Source organism: Rana temporaria, chromosome 3 (genome assembly GCF_905171775.1).
Source record: "Rana temporaria chromosome 3, aRanTem1.1, whole genome shotgun sequence".
Lineage (NCBI taxonomy): Eukaryota > Metazoa > Chordata > Amphibia > Anura > Ranidae > Rana > Rana temporaria.
Window position 1 is genome coordinate 116,131,847 of NC_053491.1, and position 24,105 is coordinate 116,155,951.

Below are 24,105 nucleotides of genomic sequence, written 5' to 3' on the forward strand. Positions count from 1 at the left end.
ATCCATATAAATAATACAACTGGTTTAGAGGTCTTCCAGAGGAGGAAGATCAAAAACAGCAGTCTTTTTATTGTCAATGTTTCGATGAAGACTAATAAACCCAGGTTCCCACTCACCAACAACAGCCCCCAGTGATGACCTCCCAGAGTGTAAGGGTTAAATTATACGTACAGGGAGAGGTTATAGAAAGTTTACAAAAGGGGCAAATCACAATATTTAATCAAAAATACAAAATATACAAAATCCTAGCTTAAATAAAGCTATAAAAAATAGCTCCTACATAAAATTGGCAAAATGCAGAAAAAGTGGTAAAACTAAGCATGTTATAAACACTCACAAGGTAGTCACCATTTTACATGGCAAGCACCAGGCAAGCATGGACTACCCATAATTAGTACCATGAACAAAATAATAAAACAAGTGATGTGCTAGGTCAGGGGTGTCAAACTCAATTTCATTGTGTGCAGCATTATGATTGTCCTCAAAATGGCCGGTTGTATCTGTAAGATTAGATGTCCAGCGCATCCTCTCCCCTTACATTAGATGTCAAGAGTCACACCACCATCAGAAGTTGAGTCCCCCACTCTCCCTTACATCACAGTGCGCCCCTTACCTTATGCTGCTGCTGGGAAGAAGCTGGATGCATTGCTTGAAAACAGAAAGTACAGGGTCTGGAGAAGGACCAGAGGAGGGCTGGAGTTCTCTTGCAGCTGCAGGAGAGGTGCAAGGGCCACATAAAATGGCCTGGAGGGCCGGATTTGGGCCACGGGCCTTGTGTTTGACACCTGTGTGCTAGGACAACAAAAAATAAGCAAAAAATTAAAATTTTAAATTACCAAACAGCCACAAAAATACATACAACATTCTACAACCAAACAGAATAAAACTTAGGAGTCAGATATATGAATAGTTGCAGAGAACGAATGATGGTAAGAACCCCACGCTAGGAAAAAAAGACTTCCCAAACAGAAAGAGTGGTTATGGAAACCCAGTGAAGAATCCATTAAAGGAAAAGGGTCTGGACACCCAGAACACCACACAAAAGAATCAGTCTAGTATAGTACATGAATGGCACAAAATTACAGTAGATACACAGAAAACACAGACAGTACACAAAGATAGGAATACATACAAATGCAAGTAATGTAAATCAATACTTCAAAACCAAAGGATCGGAAGGAATGGTGGAATGGTGGTGAGAACCCCAATACTAATGTCACTAGGAAAAGAACATGCCATCCAAAACAGAGCAAGGCATGTTCAGTATGCCTAAGACATGGTGTGCTTGATGTACACACCCACCATACTCTTGACTGAGGACACTCACTGCATCAGACATGGGCCCGGATTCAGATAGGAGTTACGACAGTGTATCTCCGCATACGCCGTCGTAACTCTGAGTGTGCGGGGTCATATCTCTGCGCCTGATTCGTAGAATCAGTTACGCATAGATTTCCCTAAGATCCGACTGGCGTAAGTCTCTTACACCGTCGTATCTTAGGCTGCATATTTACGCTGGCTGCTAGGTGGCGCTTCCGTAGATTTACGCAAGGAATATGCAAATAAGGTAGATACGCCGATTCAGAAATGTACGTCCGCCCGGTGCATTTTTTTACGTCGTTTACGTTAGGCTTTTTCCAGCGTAAAGTTACCCCTGCTATATGAGGCGTATCCTATGTTAAGTATGGACGTTGGGCCAGCGTCAAATTTTCCGTTGATTACGTCGTTTGCGTAAGTAGTTCGCGAATAGGGCTGGGCGTAATTTACGTTCACGTCGAAAGCATTGACTTTTTGCGGGTTAATTTGGAGCATGCGCACTGGGAAACGTTCACGGACGGCGCATGCGCCGTTAGCCAAAAACGTCATTTACGTGGGGTCAGCCATCATTACCATACAACACGCCCACTGCATGGAGAATTTGAATTCCATGGGCTTACGCCAGACCACATACGCTACGCCGCCTTAACTTAGGGCGCAAGTTCTTTCTGAATACGGAACTTGCGCCCTAATTTACGGCGGCGTAACGTATCTGAGATACGTTACGCCCGCCGATAGATACACAATTGTATCTGAAGCCGGGCCATGGTGTCTTGCACATGGTAACAGGATAGAGCTCCTACTACCATATCCACCACCATCCCCTAACCTGACCAGGTTTGCACACAGTTGTATTAACCAGGATCCTAATTCACCATGTGGGTACCTCATGAGATGTAATCAAGCAGAGGCATAACAGGGTGCAATCTCACTTCACAGCAGCAATGGTATTAAAGATCCACTTCAGACACACAAAGTAGCCCTGGGCTCAGTCCAACTATATTTTATTATATGAGTTTTCAGCACATGTCCAATAATCTGTAGCTTCTCAGCTTGTCAATCAACATTTCTATTTTGAATGGCAGTGTATCTTTGTGTAAATAGTAGAAGGGATGCCCTTCCTAGGGAATTTAACAAATAAAAGTGCTGTTCTTAGGTCATCTATCTTTCCTGTCTCCCATTTTCCAATCATCCAGACTGGATTCCCTCTGGAATTCCTGAGCTAAGCCCCCCTCCCCCGTCACACACCTTATATAGGATCCTGCTAGGAAGGAAATGAAATCATTTGCCTTCCTGGAAGGATTCTAAAGCAAAATCCGTCTTAGGCCCCGTACACACGGCCGAGGAACTCGACGTGCCAAACACGTCGAGTTCCTCGTCGAGTTCTGGGATGAAGCCGCGAGGAGCTCGGCGGGCCGCCTTCTCCCATAGAACAACGAGAAAATAGAGAACATGTTCTCTATTTTCTCGACGAGTTCCTCGGCGGCTCCGTCGAGCCAAAAGTGTACAGACGACAGAGTTTCTCGGCAGAATCCGGGTTTTGACCGAGTTTCTCTGTGAATTCTGCCGAGAAACTCTGTCGTGTGTACGAGGCCTCAAAGGGCATCCAAGTGACCCCTGCCTGCTCACATTGATTACTGACCAGCTTGGTTAAAACTAACTATTTTAAAGTGACAGAAAACTGGAGTTAGGCTTTAACTGTAACACCATTTACTCTAGGTTCACAGTAAATGAACTTCATAAAAAATGAGCCTCAGGGTACACTAAGGGCATTCCAGTCCAATTTCTTGTAGTAGTTTCATGGCTGCGTCAATGATATAGATTCAATAACTTAGGTATCAGTCATTTAGGGGGATCTATTTTTGTAGAACCTGTAAAAAGTTTGGAATGCAGAACAAGAGACATCTAGCTAGATTCAGAGAGAGTTAGGCCGGCGTATCAGTAGATACGCCGGCCTAACTCTGAATCTGCACCGTCGCAAAATTTAAGCGTATTTTAGAAACCAGATATGCTTAAATTAGGCTAAGATACGAGCGGCGTAAGTCTCTTACACCGTCGTATCTTATGGTGCAATATTTAGGCTGGCCGCTAGGTGACGCTTCTGTTGAGTTTGGCGTAGAATATGTAAATGACTAGATATGCCTATTCACGAACGTACGTGCGCCCGTCGCAGTAAATATACGCCGTTTACGTAAGGCGTTTTCAGGCGTAAAGTTATTCCATCAAATAGCTGGACTAGTCAATGTTAAGTATGGCCGTCGTTCCCACGTCGAAATTTGAAAATTTTACGTTGTTTGCGTAAGTCGTCCGTGAATAGGGCTGGACGTAATTTACGTTCACGTCGAAACCAATACGTCCTTGCGGCGTACTTTGGAGCAATGGGATATGTACACGGACGGCGCATGCGCCGTTCGTAAAAAACGTTAATCACGTCGGGTCACCCTCCATTAACATAAAACACGCCCCCTCCTCCTAATTTGAATTAGGCTCGCTTACGCCGGCCCCATTTACGCTACGCCACCGTAAGTTAGGAGGCAAGTACTTTGTGAATACAGTACTTGCCTCTCTGACTTAAGGCGGCGTAGCGTAAATACGGTACGCTACGACGCCTTAAAGTTGCGCGCCCCTACCTGAATCTAGCTAATCATGATACTCAGATTAAACTGGTTTCACTCAGGTTGTCTTCTGCATCTTCAACTCTTTCATGCTTTTTGTGATTTTCAGAAATCACTAATGCCTAGGAGTTCAAGAAAAAATATTTTTTATTATAAAAAAAAAAAAAAATCTGCTCCCTGCATGCACAATTATATGAATTCTACACCAGTAAAAGTTGTGTACTTTTAGATAAGATTAGGTTTCTGTCATTGTAATAAAACATACTGATAAAGTATGGATTCAGGCCAGTGCTTATGGAAGTATTCACACCAGAGGTAGCCAGGTTGCTAGCATTTTTAGAGGTCAGCTCAGCAATTACAGCCTTGTACATTTCTCTGTATAATTTTTTCCTTAATAACATACATGAGTGCAGCATCATAAGTGTGTTACTATCTAGAAATTATCGCTCCACTCTAAGGGCCAGATTCACGAATATCTGCAGGGGCGTAACGTATCCCCTTTACGTTACACCGCCACAAGTTTTTAGCGCAAGTGCCTGATTCACCAAGCACTTGCGTATAAACTTACGGCGGTGTAACGTAAAGCCGTCCGGCGCAAGCCCGCCTAATTCAAATGGGGCGTGTACCATTTAAATTAGGCGCGTTCCCGCGCTGAACGTTCTGCGCATGCTCCGTGAGAAAATTTCCCGACGTGCTTTGTGCGAATTTACGGCGCCCCGACGTATTTTTTGAACGGCGACGTGCGTTACGTCGTTTCGTATTCCAGGACGTCTTACGCCAAAAAAAAATTTTGAAATTCGACGCGGGAACGACGGCAATACTTTAACATGGCTGTTCTAAAGATAAGCCATAAAAAAGCAGGCCTAAGTTTGCGACGGGAAAAACCGACTAGCGACGACGTAAGAGATTGCGACGAACGAGCGTATCTTCGTGGATTGCCGTAATCAGCTAATTTGCATACCCGACGCTGGAAAACTACGCAAACTCCACACAGCGGCCGCCGGAAATTACACCTAGGATCCGAAGGCGTACGAAGCCGTACGCCTGTCAGATCTTAGCCAAATGCCTTTGTATCTTTTTTGTGAATTACAAATAAAGATACGACGCGGCAAATTTGAAAATACGCCGGAGTATCAGTAGATACTCCGGGGTATTTCCTCTGTGAATCTGGCCCTAACTGCCTATATTGTTAAACCATTCTGTAGAGCAGAGCTGCTTCCTTCAGCTCTTGGATATGGTGTGTTAAGTTCCATGAAATTTCAGAAAAAAATGATGGTATTGTTTAAATGCAGTGAAGACACAATGGAAAATAGGCTTTAAATAGCTCCAGAAATTATTGAAACAGTTTCAATGATCCCGGGTCAGTTCTCATTGGTACAGTAGAAGCAAAGAATATGTTTTAACCGGCAGGCAAATCTGTGAGCATTAGCTCTCCATGGTACTGAAACTGTTTATATAAAGTTTCTGCACTGCAAGGATTGATTGATTTTTTGTAAATGATTATCTAATCAACTAATCAATTATAAAAAAAAATGTGTGCCCCCCCCCCTGGACTAACACCAGATATGACAGCTGGTGTTCCCACAGCAAGGGAGCAGTGAGTATGCAACATACCTGCTATGCAAACACCAAACCACATGCCTATCAGCACTCTGAAGTGCCTTTAGGGTTCCCTCAAAGAATAAAGGTTCCCCTTTCAAAGCCCAGGTCCCAATGCTAATTGGCCCTGGAGTTTTATGCATCCCCAGTACCCAGGGTCAATGCTGGCTAGGGTTAGCTGTTGTAACAATCTACCTGCCCCCATGGGGGGACAACTTAAATATACAGTATTTATGCTTCAATAATACTTACCTTCTGGGTTTCAGCAATGTCCGAATGTGTCTACATCTCATCCAGTGGTGGGGATTTAAAGGAGGGAGCAGCTCAGTTCTCCCCTTCCTTACAGCTTGAACTATATTTGAGCACAGAGGGAGTTCCCACTGATACAAATTTAAGTGCCCAGAGAACTCTGGGGAAGAAGTTCATTGTGACACAATATTTTGTATTGGATAGCATGAACCCTTTTCTTAAATAGGATACATGTTACAGTAAGGAACTTTTCATATTAAAGGTGTTGCTGTATATCAAGGGCACTTTCATTGAGAGAATCATGGGCAAACATTGGGCATATTTTCACAAATTTGCCTTGAAATATGCATGTTCACTTATGAATATTGGGTGAATGTTAAACAAAATGCCCATATATATCAGGAACAAGTTATGTAAAGTGCCCCATATGGTGTTTTTATTTTATAACCACCATCTTGAGTTTAATCTCTTTGCAAAGCTGAATATGTGGCTTTAGAATTTACATATAAAAGTAGTGTGTATATATACAGTATATACTGTATATATATATATATATATATGTATGATCTCTAATGCTAGTCTGTGTCCAGAAAGGTAACAGAACTTCTCAGTGATCTTGAAAATACAAAGTATCTAGTTCATTTTATTAAAGAATCATTCTTCAATATAGCCATTCCATGCAGGTAATGAACCAATTCACCCTTTGAATCTTCAGTTAGATCACCAAACAACCAGACCTGCAATCACTGTAACGGGAGGGCCCGTGGAACCCAGAAGCTCTTGAAAAGTATGAGATACCCTTGTTTCAGCTTCCCCTGACCCTCTAATGTCTAAAATCATCCTATGTCCACTAGGGGCATAGGATGACTGAGAAATTATATCTTGGACTACCTGAGATGGGATTATTATGTAATGATTATCCACAATATATTCCAAGATATCTGAAAAGACCTATTTACTGTTTGTGGATTCTGAACTCAACAGGTTGAATAGGCTGATGTGTTCAACTTCAACCACCTGTCTGCATGTTGTAATGTTAATGAATCCAGACTAACTTCTAAAGATCTTCTCTTTGTAGATTGGGCTAATTGAGTCGGACAGTCTAGGGAACTCAAAGGTCAGGTCTTTGAGTCATTTTGTCTGCTAAGGGACGTATTGACACTCAGAATAATGTGTATTGGGGGCTCGTTATGTAACCATTGTGTGATGTTGTGGGATGTTGTGGGTGGATCCGGGCCATATCTGCTGTGATTACTGCAGTATTCTAAATTATATTAGAGCCTGTATTTCTCAATAAAGTGTCAGACCTGCTTGTACCTCATACAGAGTGTCGTCTCGTATCTGGGGGAGAAGTATTATTATGGGTCTTGTTCGCCAGACTGTGGTCGGTAGTTGCCTTGTGTTCAGAAAGGGAATATCCTAAACGGCTTTAACCCCTTTCATATTTGGGGTGCCGTTACACTCTCCAATACAACAGACCTCTCTTCCTCAAAATATAGTCTAATTTTGTGTAGCGCTACCCCCTCAGGAGCCGCTGGTTAGATTGGGATGGCATGATTATGTTACCTCTGTGATGTGTCTAGGGATGATGATGATGATGATGAGATGCAATAACGGAATGTCCAAACAGAAGGGTGACGTTTTCTGTGCTTTTATTTCTTGCCCAACATGGCAAACAAGTTAACTTGAGATGGATAGAAATAGGTTGGCGAAAGGAGAATTTGCAGATTCAGGCCTATGGATAAACGGAAGCAGTCCTGCCTCCAATGGGACTTCAACTCACATCGCCACTCCAGCCGGAGTGGGTAAAGTGTACCTGGACAGGCCTGTCACATTGACCTGGCAGCCAGAGTATCACTCAGAATTTCTGGGAAGGAACAAGTCTCTGCCAACGACTTGGCTCTAATAGAATTAGAATTTGGAGTGGAACTTCTGCCACAGGCCCTTTACTCAGAAACATGAATAGTAGAGCGAATCCTCACAGTGAATGTAATTTGCCTTAGTTTGGGGTCACCGGCTGACAAGTTGCAGCATACAACCTCTCAGTGTCCGGCCACCCAGATCCCCGATGGATTATCAAAGCCCTGTTGGATCACCTGCCTCCGGGTTCACCTCAGACCGACTCCCCACCGAACATCACAACTCGCTTGGGATCTTCCTCATGAAGGATGGAGACCTAGTAAGTCACTGGGGCCCCTCTGCAGCTTTGGTTCCCCCGGGCCATGAGGGCCCAGAGTCAGGAACTCCGCGTAGCATGTGCGCCCCAGCCTGGTAGGCCATATCGCCGGGGCCCGTGATTGTGTGGACACCCTGAAGGTGGGTGCCGCACCTGGAACCAGGAACGGGCGAAAGACCCCACAAAATGGCGTCTGCCACAGAAATACCCTCCCCCAGCATGCCCCACAAGGGAAACACTCCTCTCATTGGCTGCTGGGGAAAGGCGCCTCTGCCTGGACCACTCTGGCGCCACCTGCTATCCAAAGATGGAACAGCATCTTTTGAAAACAGAATGGAACCGCAGGACAGTCCAGCCTGGCAGAAGCCCAATTTAAATGAATTAACATGGATGAGAGCAAACTAACTCTCTCACCCCCCTCTAAATTTAACATAGCACCTGTACTGAAAGTACACAGGCGCTACATTATTTTCAGTGTAAAGAATTGCAATGAAAACATAGAGGTTTCTAATTAGTGAAAGGTTGTAGGTCTTCATGCAGCATTGTGGTGAATTTACTGATGATAGATAAGATATTACATTTATGAAATGGAGAAAACACCAAAATGCCATGCATATGACACAATAACATATCAAAGGATTAGCCCAGAAAATGTTTTTGCCTAGCAGTTTTAGAATGTATGTAAAGCTAAAATTGTATCCAAAAAGGTTAACACTTCTGCCATGTTTGTTCTTTTTTTATGTCTGTATCCCATAAGGGGTGTTTTCCTTCATTCTCTGTCCCAAGGACACAACAGGAAGTAAGAGAAGAGCACTCAAAAGCATGAGGATATCTTTTTTTTTTTAGTTAGCTGTCAAAGAACCAAGTGTCCCAATAGCAAGAATTTCCCTTGCCTCATGTTTCCACAACAACTCAATGAGATATTGTAATATATATTTTCACAAACAGTATGGGCATACTTAGAATTACAGCCCAAAATACATTCTGCTACTCTTACCGAATATTGTGATACCATGTATGTGAGATTTTATCACAGTTTGGACTGATTACGTATCTGACAGTGTATCACACATATCAACTGATTTTTAGCAAAGCTAATGCACTTTTAGGGTCGCTTCTGTATGAGTAGTTTGGGAATATAGCTTAGTGTAGTGGTCACCTATAGCAGTCCCCGTTCCTATAAACCAAGCAAGCCTAGCCTCCTGGTACGTGGCTGCTCCAGGAATGCCATGTTTACTGGCCAAGAAGTATAAGAAACTGGAGAAAGGAAGACCTAAGGTCCCGTACACACGACCGAACATGTCCGCTGAAACTGGTCCGACGGACCAGTTTCAGTAGACATGTTCGGTCGTGTATACGGCCGACCGGACAATTGTCCGGCGGATCGGACAGTTTCCAGCGGACAAATGTTTCTTAGCATGCTAAGAAACATGTCCGCTGGAAGCCTGTCTGTCAGACATGTCCGGTCGTCTGTACAGACTCACCGGACATGTCCGATCGGCCGGACGTGTCCGCCCGGATTTCTGTCTGATGGTGTGTACAACCATCAGACAGAAATCCGGCAGTGGACGCAGCGGACATGTCCGCTGAAAACGGTCCGGCGGACCGTTTTCAGCAGACAGATCCGCTGGTGTGTACGAGGCCTAAGAGTTTCTATGGTTCCAGGAGTGTAATTGTCTGCAGGGGATGCCTGAGGCTGGTGTCTCACAGGTACAAACACTGGGTACTAGTGTGGCAGCAATCAGGAATGATGTTGACATTGGCACTGATGTTGCAACAATCAGGGACCAGACTAGCGTATGTAGTTTTACCACAGCTGATACACTGCATTTAGAAGCTCACAAACAATACTATTAAACAGCTTTGCCACTGAAAAAATGTATACAGTTGTTGAAGGTTTAAGCTTTAGTTTTTAACCACTTAAGGACAGAAGGTGTTTTTCAGATTCGGTGTTTACAAGACTAAAACTGTTTTTTTGCTAGAAAATTACTTAAAACCCCCAAACACTATATATATTTTTTTCTAACACCCTAGAGAATAAAATGACGGTCATCGCAATACATTTTGTAACACCATATTTGCGCAGCGGTTTTACAAACGCACTTTTTTTGGAAAAAATTCACTTTTTTGAATTAAAAAATAAGACAACAATAAATTTGGCCCAATTTTTTTATATATTGTGAAAGATAATGTTACTCCGAGTAAAATGATACCCAACATGTCACGCTTTAAAATTGCGCCCGCTCGTGGCATGGCGTCAAACTTTTACCCTTAAAAATCTCGATAGGCGACGTTTAAAAAATTCTATAGGTTGCATTTTTTGAGCTACAGAGTAGCTCTAGGGCTATAATTATTGCTCTCGCTCTAACGATCGTGGCGATACCTCACTTGTGTGGTTTGAATACCGTTTTCATATGCGGGCTCTACTCGCGTATGCGTTCGCTTCTGCGCGCGAGCTCGTCGGGACGGGGCGCTTTAAAAAAAAGTTTTTTTTGTTTTCTTATTTATTTTTATTGATTTTATTATTTTTTTAACGCTGAAATAAAAAAAAAATTATCACTTTTATTCCTATTACAAGGAATGTAAACATCCCTTGTAATAGAAAAAAGCATGACAGGTCCTCTTAAATATGAGATCTGGGGTCAAAAAGACCTCAGATCTCATATTTAGACTTAAAAGCAAAAAAAAAAAAAAAAAAGGAAAATTTGTCATTTAAAAAAATGACAACAAAAAAATTGTCTCTTTAAGAGGCTGGGCGGGACTGACGTTTTGACGTCACTTCCGCCCAGCAGAGCTATGAGGATGGGTGGGGGCCATCTTGCCCTCTCTCAAGTCCTCACACACAAGCTGGTAGCATCCGATCTCCTCCGCCGCTACCGACGGCTCCGGTAAGCGGCGGAGGGCGCGGAAGAGTGGCGGAAGGGGGGGGCCCTCTCCCGCCACCGATAACGGCGATCTCGCGGCGAATCAGCCGCAGAGACCGCTGTTATTGTTTACACGGCCGCCCACTGTAAAGATGGATACCTCAGTTGTGGCAGCAGCTGCTGCCGTTACTGAGATATCCATCTTTAAAAACAGGACGTATATATACAGTGGGCGGGCGTTAAGTGGTTAAAGAATACAATCATTTCATATAACTTTTAGATCTGCTGTGGCTGATTTTCCCACTGGCCTGTCACCACTGGTTAAAAAAAATCAGGTGTCACACCCAAAATTACCTAAAAACGTTGTTTTTTTGTTTGATTTTTGATAATGGGGTTTACCTGCTGCTATATTATAACCAAGCAATAAAGTAAATGTTAATAAAATGTATTACTCTTCCAAATTATGTGATACCAAAACATGGTGTAGCTAACACTGTCTGTGAGAGTCAGGCCGCATACACACGATCAGTCAAAACCGATGAAAACGGACTGAAGGACCATTTTCATTGGTCCAAACCGATCGTGTGTGGGCCCCATCGGTCAGTTAACCTTCGGTCAAAAAAATTAGAACTTGCTTTAAAATTAAACCGATGGACGCCTAACCGATAGGTCAAAAACGATCGTTAGTATGCAAAAGCATCGGTTAAAAACCTGCGCATGCTCAGAATCAAGTCGACGCATGCTTGGAAGCATTGAACTTTGTTTTTTTCAGCATGTCCTTGTGTTTTCTGTCACCGCATTCTGACACGATCGGTTATTTAACCTATGGTGTGTAGGCACATCAGACCATCAGTCAGCTTCATCGGTTTACCGATGACAACGGTCCTTCCGACCGGTGTCATCGGATGGACTGATCGTGTGTACGCGGCCTCACACTGTACCATAACACCAAATACAGCCTAAAGACATCCCCCAAGCATGTAATTGAGAGGATTGGTGTTTTTCCAATGTCACTGTTAACCTTTTGCCGACCGCGCTATAGCAGAAATACTGCTACAGCGCGGTCGAGTTATTGTGACAGGACGTCCCTGGGACGTCCTCGCGCACCTCCGTGTTTCGCGCGCGCCCTGTGGCGCGCTCGCGGGAGTGTGTGTGCTCGCCGGGTCCAGGAGACCCGGCGCAACACAGATCGCTCCCTCCAATGAGGGAGCGATCAAAATGTAAACAAAAACATGTCATCCAAAGGTCTCCTTCTCTTCTCTCCTCACACTGTTACAGAGTGTGAGGAGAGAAGACATTTTAAAAGTGAGTGTCGTTTTTTCTTGTGCCCAGCAGTGACCAGCAGTGCCTAGCAGTGCCCATCTGTGCCACACAGTACCCATCTGTGCCACACAGTACCCATCTGTGCCCTTACAGTACCCATCTGTGCCCCTACAGTACCACTTCAGTCCCCACCAGTGCCAATACAGTCCCCACCAGTGCCACCTCTGCCACTTCAGTGCCACCTCTGCCACTTCAGTGCCACCTCTGCCACTTCAGTGCCCATTGGTGCTGCTAGTGTCCATAAGTGCCACACCAGTGCCACTACAGTGCCGCCAGTGTCCGTCAGTGCCACTACCGTGCCCAGTGCCACTACAGTGCTTATCGGTGCTGCCAGTGTCCATCAGTGCCACACCAGTGCCCAGTGCCACTACAGTACTCATCAGTGCCAATCAGTGCACCACCAGTGCCACTACAGTGCTCAGTGCCGTCAGTGCTCCATCAGTGCCACACCAGTGCCACTACAGTGCTCATCTGTGCCGCCAGTGTCTGTCAGTGCTCATCAGTGCTACACCAGTGCTCATCTGTGCCACCAGTGTACCATCAGTGCCACTACAGTGCCCATTTGTGCCACCAGTGCTCCATCAGTGCCACCAGTGCTCCGTCAGTGCCACTACCGTGCCCAGTGTCACTACAGTGCCCATCAGTGCCATCAGTGCCCAGTGCCACATTAGTGCCATCAGTACCACATCAGCGCCACTATAGTGCTCATCTGCACCACTACAGCGCTCATCAGTGCCACTAGAGTGCCCAATAGTGCCCATAAGTGAGTGCTCATCAGTGGATCCTCATCACCGCCGCCTTATCAGTGCATATCAGTGGCAGATAATCAGTGCACCCTCATCAGTTCCCATCAGTGCACCCTCAGTACCCATCAGTGCACACTCATTAGACCAGCCTCATCTCATCAGCACCCATCAGTGCAGCCATAGCTGTTCCAGTTTCCCTACCATAGTTTGTCACCACAGCCCACAGTCACCAGTATGGCAAAAAGGTTTTTTACCACTCAGCAGGCATACGAACATATGTGCTTGACCGACGAGAGCAGAATATGAACCGGTTGGAAGCAGTGGGTCTTCTGCAGATTCAGAGGAAGAGCAAAGTGTGCCCATGAAACGAAGACATATTGACATGGAGCAGCAGGCTACCACAAGTAGCGCTGTGGCATCAACCAGCAGCTCGTGGCCATCCACCAGAAATACAGTGGCATCAACTAGCAGCTCAGTACCATCCAGGAGAAATGAAGTACCACTGCAGCAAAGGCCAATAACTAGCAGAGTGTCATCTCAGCCCCAAAGGGTTAGGACCCATGCCAGCCTTCCCTATGCCCTTGAAAACCCTACGTGGCTTCCCCCAATTCCGGAGCAGCAAACATCCCCCCTTTCACCGCCCAGCCAGGTGTTCAGGTGAACACAGAGAACTTTGCCCCTATTGATTTTTTTAATTTAGTTTTTACCCCAGACCTATTATCCTCCATCGTGGCCCAGTGCAACCTCTATGCACAGCAATTCATAAGAGACAACCCTGATTCAAGTTACGCCCGTCCCTATCAATGGAAAGCATTGACAGTGGAGGAATTTAAATTATTTTTAGGCCTAACGTTCAACATGGGGCTCTCAAAAAAAAATGAATCATACTCATATTGGTCCAAAAAACCCATCCACCACATGCCAGTCTTTTCATCCACTATGTCAAGAACCAGATACCACAGGATAATGCGTTTCCTCCATTACAATGACAACGACCAGTGCCCTCCCCGAAATGACCCATCACATGACAAATTATTTAAAATTCGGCCACTTCTAAACTTTTTCTCAGAGAAATTTCCCCAGTTATTTGTCCCCGACCAAAATATTTCCGTGGATGAGTCATTGGTCCACTTCACAGGCAGGCTTGGCATCAAGCAGTTTATCCCAAACAAAAGGGCCCGATATGGGGTTAAGCTCTACAAGCTATGTGACCGGGTCACGGGGTATGTCTACGCCTTCCGGGTGTACGAAGGGAAGGACACCCAACTGCAGCCCCCTGAATGTCCAGAATATATCGGAGCCAGCGGAAAGATTGTTTGAGAGCTAGTATATCCACTCCTTGGAAAGGGTTACCACCTTTATGTGGATAACTTCTATACTAGCTTGCCCCTCTTCCGCAACCTTCACCGGATGGGCACTCCAGCGTGTGGTACAGTGCGACCCAATAGGAAGGGTTTCCCGCAAAGGCTCATTATGGAAAGACTGCAAAAAGGGGAGACGCCGTCTTTGCGGAATGAAGAAGTATTTGCTATCCGGTGGAGGGACAAACGAAACGTCCACATGCTCTCAACGATACATAATGACACCTACGTGGAAATCCCCAAAAGAAACGGCCCTGTCCAAAAACCGGCATGTGTTCATGACTATAATCTGTTCATGGGGGGAGTCGATTTCAATGATCAGATGCTCGAACCCTATCTTTCCACAAAAAAAGCCGCCATTGGTATAAAAAAGTCTCCATATATCTTTTCGATTTGGCCATTTACAACACTTATGTCATTTACCGTAAATCTACAAGGAACCCCTTATCTCATCTTTATTACCAAGAAGAAATTGTCTCCTCCCTTTTGTACCCTGAAGACTCACCAGATGGCATTCGCTCTGATTGCGTGAGCAGACTCCATGAACGACACTATATTGAGAAAATCCCCCCCCATGAATCAGGCCGAAAACGTCAGAAGAGATGCCGTGTGTGCACCAAAGCAGGAACTAGAAGAGACACTACATATTATTGCCCTGACTGTCCTTCCCAACCAGGCCTTTGTTTCAATCAATGTTTCCGCCGTTACCATTCTTTTCTAAATTATTAGGAAAGTATGGTAAACGTAATTGTCATTTACCGCCACACCTCTTATGCCACTGTACATACCGCTGCCTGCTCCAGAACTGACCCTGGCTTGTTATACGACTACTCTTCTGCCTAACGATAAACTGTACCTACCTCTGCCTGCTCCGGAACCGACCCTGGCTTGTTATACGACTACTCTTCTGTCCAACGCTAAACTGTACCTACCTCTGCCTGCTCTGGAACTGACCCTGGCCTGTTATACGACTATGCTTCTGCCTAACACTAAACTGTACCTACTTCTGCCCGCTCTGGAACTGACCCTGGACTGTTTGACCACGCTTTTTGCCTGCCCCTTGGATTGATCTTTTACCCTGCTATGCTAGTGGGAACACAGGGGTCTCACATATGTGAGGGGCTCCAGAATTGTTTTTCTGGATGAAAAAAATAGTTTTTTAGTTTTCTCATTCCCGGATTAGGGTCTGGTTGCCCGGAGGCTTCAAAGAGATTTGGGTGGGAGAAGCCTCTACCCCTGTCCCCCTTCTTTCCTGGCCTGCTACTTGGACCATGTTCCTGCTTACTACCAGGACCAATATTTTGGCACTGCTGGCAATGTCTCTACTTGCACTGACCCTGGACTGTAACCCTGCCAGTACTGACTATGGACAATATTTCTGCCTGGACAATTCCATTCACCGACGCTGACCACGTCCCTGCCTGCTGCCTGGATCAGGGCTCTCCTCCTGTGGACAACTGGACTACTAAAACCACAGGTAATATTTTGTTTACCCATTACTCAGCAAAATGTATTTTAGGGTGTAATTTTTGGTATGTATATGCTAGAAATATGAAGGGCCTTCAAAAATGGGATAGATTGTAAGGAAATTAAATGCGTAATTTATGTCCCTAGAACACTTGATGGTTCTTCTTGGATGTTGGGCCTCTAATGTGGCCAGGCTGTGTAAAATTCTCACACATGTGGTATCGTCATACTCGGGAGGAGCAGGAGAATATATTTTGGGGTGTCATTTTGGCTATGTACATGCTATGTGTTGGAAATATCTTATAAATGGACAACTTTGTGTAAAAAAAATGCGTTTTCATTTTTTTTCCACATTTTCCCCAAACTTCTAGAAAAAGATGAACTTTTCAAAAGACTCATTATGCCTCATAGATTATACGTTGGGGTGTTATCTTTCCAAAATGGGGTCACTTTGTGGGGGTTTCCATTGTCTTGGTGCTCCAGGGCCTTCAAAAGTGTAATAGGTGGTTGAGAGATTAGATGTGTAATTTATGCTCCTAGAACGCCTGAGGTTGCTACTTCAATGTTGGGCCTCTGTATGTGGTCATGCTGTGTAAAAGTCTCACACATGTGGTATCGCCATACTTAGGAGGAGTAGGAGAATATATTTTGGGGTGTCATTTGTGGAATGTACATGCCATGTGAGAGAAATAACTTGTTATAGTGACAATTTGGTGTGAAAAAAATAAAAATAAAAAAAAATCTTAATTTTGCAAAGAATTGTGGGAAAAAATGACAACTTCAAAAAACTAACTATGCCTCTTACTAACTACCTTGGGATGTCTACATTCTAAAAATGGGTCATTTGGGGGGTATTTGTACTTTGCTGGCTTGTTAGGGTCTCAAGAAATGAGATTGTCAGCTGTCAGCTGTCAGCACATCAGGTGTGATCAAATTGATCAATTTTCAGTGATTGGCACCATAGCTTGTAGATCCTATAACTTTCACCCAGACTAAATAATATCCACTAATTTGGGTTATTTTTACTAACGATATGTAGCAGTATACATTTTTGCCAAAATTTATGAAGAAAAATTACTTATTTGCAATATTTTATAATAGAAATGAAGAAAAATTATTTTTTTTTACCAAATTTTCAGTCTTTTTTCATTTATATCACAACAAATAAAAAACCCACAGGTGATCAAATACCACCAAAAGAAAGCTCTATTTGTGGGAAAAAAAGGACGGAAATTTCATATTGGTACAATGTTGCATGACTGAGTAATTGTCATTCAAAATGTGAGAGCACCGAAAGCTGAAAATTGGTCTGGTTAGGAAGGGTGTTTAAGTGCCCAGTGGTCAAGAGGTTAAAGCTGCATAAAAAGGTGGACCCTCTCCCTAATGAATTGTATTATTCATAACTTATTTTTGCATTGCTACATGTCCCCCAAAGCAGTGGACAGAAACCCATGTTCTTTGTTTGGGAATCTCTTGCCTATTAGCCTTGATAGAGGCTAGAATCGATTTTCCTGACCCTTCCCCCTTGAGATTTTATTAGTAACTTTCGAGAAGTATGGGTGAGTACAGGATCCGAACCAAACCAAAGCACATTTGCTTATCTAAAGTACAGACTTTTTTAACCCCTTGTCGCCAACGTCACACACGGCTTTTGGCTGAGGGCTGCATATTTGCGTACCTCCATTTGTGCTGGGTATGCTCCCAGCACAGTGACTAGGGTCTCACCGAGAGCCCAAGCCCCGTTCTAATGATCGGGACCAGGAACGATACTTGAGTCACTTGATCGCTGTGATAGCCTCTGATTGGCAATCACAGAGATCAGTCACTGTAAAGCCCACCCTCATGTGTTATATCTCTGTAAATGGATGAGACCAATACATTGTATCTTTCTCTGTCCTCGCAGAGATAAAAAAAAGTGTGTAGAAAAAAATATATATATAAAAAAAATACCTAGATCAAGGTATGATCTACAGTAGACCAGTGTTAGTGTTGGGGTCAAGGTCAGGATAAAAGGTCATGGTCAGTAATTTTTGGACAAGATTTTTTAGTTTTTTTAACAATTTGTATCAGTGTCAGTTAGTGTCAGTGCGTTTTAGGTAGGATATAAAAAAAGCAAAACGCACACTATAGTTTCTGGGCTGTACTACGGGTACACACAACAACTAACATACACATATGTGGTACTGCTACAATCGTCAGGAGCAGGGAAATTTGTTTTAAATTGTGTTTTGGTGGTAGGTTATGGTAGTAGCAATAAATATACAGACAAATTAAAATGTATTTATTTTTTTCTACTATTTTGGCCCAGTTTCCTTTGATAATAGAAAAAATCAGGACATATCTATTACCATTTACCACCAAAAGAAAGCCCAATTTGTCCTGAAAAAACAAGGTATAATCCACCTGGATTCACAAAGTAGTTGTGATGATATGTACGGTTTTACTAACACATGTCATAGTTGCAAAATTAGGGCTTAGGCATTAGACATGTGCATTTGTTTTCGTTCGAATGCATTTTCGTCCGAATTTCAGGTATTTTCGTTATTGTTTTAATAAACGGTAACGAAAGTGCAGAAAACGAAAAACAAAAGATCCGACATAAACAAATGCTTTATTTTCGTTTTCGTTGCGGTCAAATGTGCCTAACTTTAACTCTATTATGCCGTGTACACATGATCGGTTCGTCTGATGAAAACGTTCTGATGGACCATTTTCATTAGACGAACCGATCGTGTGTGGGCCCCATCGGTTTTTTATCCATCGTGAAAAAACTAGGAACTTGTTTTAAAATCATCTGATGGTTAAAAAAACGATAGAAAAAAAACGATCGTCTGTGGGCACGTCCATCTATTGAAAATCCACGCATTCTCAGAATCAAGTCGACGCATGCTTGGAAGCATTGAACTTCATTTTTCTCAGCACGTCATTGTGTTTTCCGTCACCGCGTTCTGACACAATCGTTTTTTTAACTGATGGTGTGTAGGTACGACTGATGAAAGTTAGCTTCATCGGATATCTGATGAAAAAATCCATCAGTCCGTTTTCATCGGATGAACCGATCGTGTGTACAGGGCATTAGTCCAATATTTTTTTTACATAAAGAGAAAAGATTCGACATAGAGAGAAAAGATTCGACATTATAGAGACATGAAGAAGAGTCGACATAGAGAGAAAAGATTCGACATTATAGAGACATGAAGATTCGACTAAGTAGCTAAAAACATACGATCGCAGCGAGCAGACATTTATGGTGAAATGCTCGGCCCAGTCTATAGAAGAATTCTAATGTTGGTTGACTAGTAATAATAATTAATAAATATAATTATTACTAGTGTCATACAACATTAGAATTCTACTACCGTATAGCTTGTAGGCGGAACATTCGACCGGAAATGTATGATTGCGGCGTCGTACAGTTTCCTTGCTCCGTCAAATCTTCTTTTTTTTTTTAAGATTCCGTTGAATCTTCTTAGAACATTCGACAGACACCATAAGCCTTCAATGACAGATTCGACCTTAATTAATTTGGATTTTCGGACTAATGCATTTTTTAACGAAAAACAAAATAAAAGAAAACGAATTTCGGGAGTAACTAAGTAACTAAATATATTTTTTGGACGAAAATGAAATTCCGAAACAAAATATTTCAGTGTGCACATGTCTATTAGGCATTACGATTAATTATATTCTTGTTCAGTATTGTGACATATAAAAAATGTATCCATGCAGATTAGTAAAGTTACTGGTAACCCCCAGGTCTTCATCTTCACTTGCACTACCCAGCTTGTCCAGGGCAGTGTGAGATAGGAAGTTTACATTTGCAAATTTAGGGGTGACTTTGACAATAGGGGCACTGCTCCAGCTCACTTTATCAGCCTACACTTCTGCCTGTATTTGCAAACAACACTCTTCGGTAATGTTGTTAAAACTTCACATTTGGCATGACAGCTTTTTTTTTTTTCTATGAAACAAGCCATGTTTTTGACAAAGATAGAAATTTGAAAAGTTGGGTACAGCAGTGGAAAAAGCATTGGTGTTCTAGCCCAGGGGTCTCCAAACTGTGGCCCGAGGGCCGGATGTGGACCTTTGCCAGCCTTCATTCGGCCCTTGGGGAAGTATTGCTCCCAATGATATGAGGCACTATTCCTCCCAATAGCACCACAAAGGGGTCACTATTTCTTAGACTAATAGCAATAATGGAGTACTATTACTCCTCTTACTGCCCACCGACACTGGGGCCATGTTTATTCTCACTGATGCTCGGCCCTGGGGCATTTTCCACCCTAACTGGTCAGAATTCTGCCCCCCTGAAGTCTGAAAGACCGTAAACTGGCCCTTTGATTTAAAAGTATGGAGACCTCTGTTCTAGCCTATGGGCACTTACCTGCCTATCAAAAGATTCTCCATGTTTCTTCTTAGCACTACCAGGTGGGACCATTTAGTTTTCTAATATAAGGTACTGTAGATTGGACTGCATATGCAGTAACAAAGTCCTCTCCCACAAAAATAAAATATAAATGACATCCTATATTCACATCCTTCATGTTTTCTTCTGTTTTCACAGTGTCAACTTTGAATTACAAATTCTATTAATATGTAATGTGTTTCTCCCTAGAGTTCGGAATGACCCATGCAATTCAAAGTTTTCCAAGCTCAGTTTAAAGAAGTTTGACAAGTCAGGAAGATGAATTAACATTCAGTTCATGTTGGTTCTGTTTGTATTCTGTAGTCTGCAGCAAGTAGGAAATATTAATACACAGTAGTTTGTTGCATAATACAATACATGATATACAGTATGTTTCAAAATTACAACTTCTTTGTGCATTTAATGCACTTAGTTATTGCTTTATCTACCCGGCACTGAACTCTTGTGTATATGGTACAGGACAGTACATCAGAAAGCAGTATGCTACATTTTAGACTTTCTAGATTAGAAGTAAACCTGTAGAGTATATCACCAAGGACTTCCCCTTGTTTAGTAGTTAGTAAGAAACAGTAATAAATCTATTGACATGTCCTTGTTGAGGAAGAGACATCTCTTTTCATGGATTAAACATCCTTATTTTTGTTAAGCCAATAAATGATTGACATGAAATGTACTGTACACATGTTTTAGGGCATTTTGATATACACTTTCTTGAGGGTTGAACCATTACTATCTAGTAATTACTGGAAAGCAAGAGAACGCTTCTTTTAATTAAGATAAATGAAACATTTGGTCATCTGGGAACTCTTGAAACAGGCCTGTTTAATATTTATTTAGAAAGGTTACCTATTTGTGGGTTTTGAAATACACAGTCCTATGCATTTAATTCCATTGAAAGCATAATGACCTTTGAAATAATTAGCATCATCTACACTTTGAACATGGGACCTTTTCCTGCAGCGAAGCTATTCAGATAGGATGAAAAATATACAAGGTTAAATGACCTGCAACTAAATTTTATCATGCAGGAAATGTTTTAAAAAGAACAATTGTGGGCAACATTTTAAAAAGTGACACCAATAGACAAAACAACTGTTCTGTAAAACAAAGTGCCAAAGCCCCATGATCGTCGGGAAACCACAAACAGTCTAATATAACCAATAGACAATATAAAATGATGATCACAGATTTAAATAAAATGTTATCTATGACCCACATAGATAATATATTGTTATCAAATAGTTAAGAGTTTCAGACAGAATTATGCAGACATCCAAAAAGTCTCCATCATTTTTAGTTGCCAGTAAGTATGAGCAAATCAGTTCACAATTGGTTTTCAGGGAGTTCTTTGAATCATGCCTAAAATCCTCAAACCCAAACTTAGTATTAAACTCCATTATAGTCTAGTTAGAAGGCAGGGCAGCCATTTTTAAGGTTATTAGACATGTTTTTTCTGAGCTACTGAGAGGAAGTATGCCACTTTAAAGCAGAGCTCCACCCAAAAAAGGAAGTTGTGCTTTAAACACTCCTTCCCCCCATCCCCTGACACATTTGACATGACATTTTTTTGGGGGGGGGAGTGGGGAACGGGTACCTAGTTTTGACAGGTACCCGCTCTGACTTCCGCTTGAATTGACTAGGCGATCTGAGTGGAAGTTCTCCTCTCCCCCTCCTTCCCTGCAGTCTCCTAAGACACGTCACAGGTGCATAACAACTGCATAACAACCTTGTTGTCGCATTGGTAGCAGGATCCCCTCTGATGACAAATGGCTTCTGACACTCTGATACCCCCAATTTTTTTTTTTTAAAACATATTGGAAAGGCCTGGCACTCACAAGCAGCTCCTTAACCATGTCACTGCTGACTACAAAGGAATGTGAGTAGCAGATATTGGGGTGGAGGTGGTTAAGAGGAGGAAGAAAAGAGGCAGGCTTCAAAAATATTATATTTTACATTTTATTCTAGCCAGGGCACTGGGAAAGTGTGGGGGAGACTGGAAAGCAGCCAAGGGAGAGGGGAGCAAGACAGGCAACAAAAAAAAGTCTGGTCCCTATAAAGAAATAAAAAAAGTGTTACTCAGGTTGCAGAGATACTGGCTACAAGGAATACCACCTTGTAGGGGAGAGTAGTTGCATAGTAGTTAAGGTTCGAAAACTACATGTCTATCCAGTCCAACCCATGTGTGTGTCAGTTTAAAGTGGTTGTAACCCTAAAAAAAAAAAAAAAAAAAACACGCCCCTGTCCATTTAAGGCACAAGATATAGCACAGTGCTTTTGCCATGTCAATTGTCCCTATCTATGTCCTACAATACCTGGTTGAACCTGCCTGTTACTGTGTTCCCCTGTGTGTACTGATCACTCTTATCATGTCTGCTAATCCCTGATAGCGTGGTCAGATTACGTGCCTCTGTCATCCTGCTGCGTATTCAGCATCTCTGCATCTCCCCCTCCCTCTCTCCCATAGTCTGTGTGTGAACTGTGAAGTCTATCTCCTCCCACCCCTCCACCCTCCTCCTGCCTTTATTGCATATTCTGCTGCAGATGCTCCTTTAGAAAAGTGTGTAATATCTATTATATACTTGTATTCCTCTCTGTTTCAGGAACATATTAAGTACAGTGTGTGTATTTTTTTTTTAAATTACTGTATAAAGCTAAATACCTTCTTTGCCCAGCTCTGCTGGGCAGTCACATGTCCTCCCTCTGCTAGCTTGCATACCTTAGAGGGGAATTTCAACCTCTCCTACTGCACTCCTTAGATTGAGAAAGAGAACAGAGAGAGGACATGCGACCACATTGCAGAGCTGGGCAAAGAAGGTATTTAGTGTTATAATTAAAAAAAAACACACACACTGTATTTATTATGTTCCATAAACAGAGAGGATAAAATTATATAGTAGATGTGAATTTACAACCACTTTAAAGCAGTTGTATACCCCGCTTTCACATTTTTACTTACAGGTAAGCCTATATTAAGGTAGGCGATACTGGTGCTGCATTCTAAGGTGCATACTAGCTCATTATGCCTTTGTCTTACAGGTTTTTTGTTTTTTGCTTTTTTTTGCGAGCATATAACCAATTTACCCATTCTATTCTAAGAGTATACAGTATATATTCTGATATATTGTGCTCATTTAAAGATTGTACGAATATGTCAATACTCCCAATTGTTACCACTTCCTGGGGAGGTGAGTTCCTCATTTATGCTGCTCTGACTGTAAAGAACCCCTTCTACAATTTTAGATTAAACCTCCTTTCCTCTAAGCTTAAAGTGTAATTAAACCTAAACTATGACAGACTATTATTACTTGCTATATAACAGAGTGTGCATAATCACAAAGACAGTAAAGCATATACTTAGTTGACTCTGCTTTTAACTGTTCCACCAATCTTCTCTGTGTCCTTGCTGCAGCCTGAGATTGTGTAGACTAGCTGGTGTCTTCTACTGAGCATGCTCATGTTTCCTCCTAAGCTCTTAATCTCCTCCTTTTTCTTGTGGAAAATGACACTCCCCTTCCTACCTCCCTCCTCCTCCTTGTTATCTTACTGCTAAACACTATGAGGGTATGGTATAGTATGCTGATTGATTACACTCAATAAGCGACTCACAAAAAGTTCTACACCATGTTAATGCACAATAATACATATTTGATGTTCAATAAAGAAATGAGTGAGCTATAAAACAGTTCTTTGATATTTAGAATGTAATTCAAATTCTCTTCTAAAACAGTTTTTAAGTCATGTGACTGGCACAGCACCAATTAGGGCTATGCAGACACAAACTCATAGGGGCAGATCCACAAAAGGATTACGCCGGCGTATCTATTGATACGCCGGCGTATTTTTTAATTTCCCGTGTCGTATCTTTGTTTTGTATCCACAAAACAAGATATGACGGCATCTGGGATTGATCCGACAGGCGTACGTCTTAGATCTTAGATGCAATTTTTCGGCGGCCGCTAGGT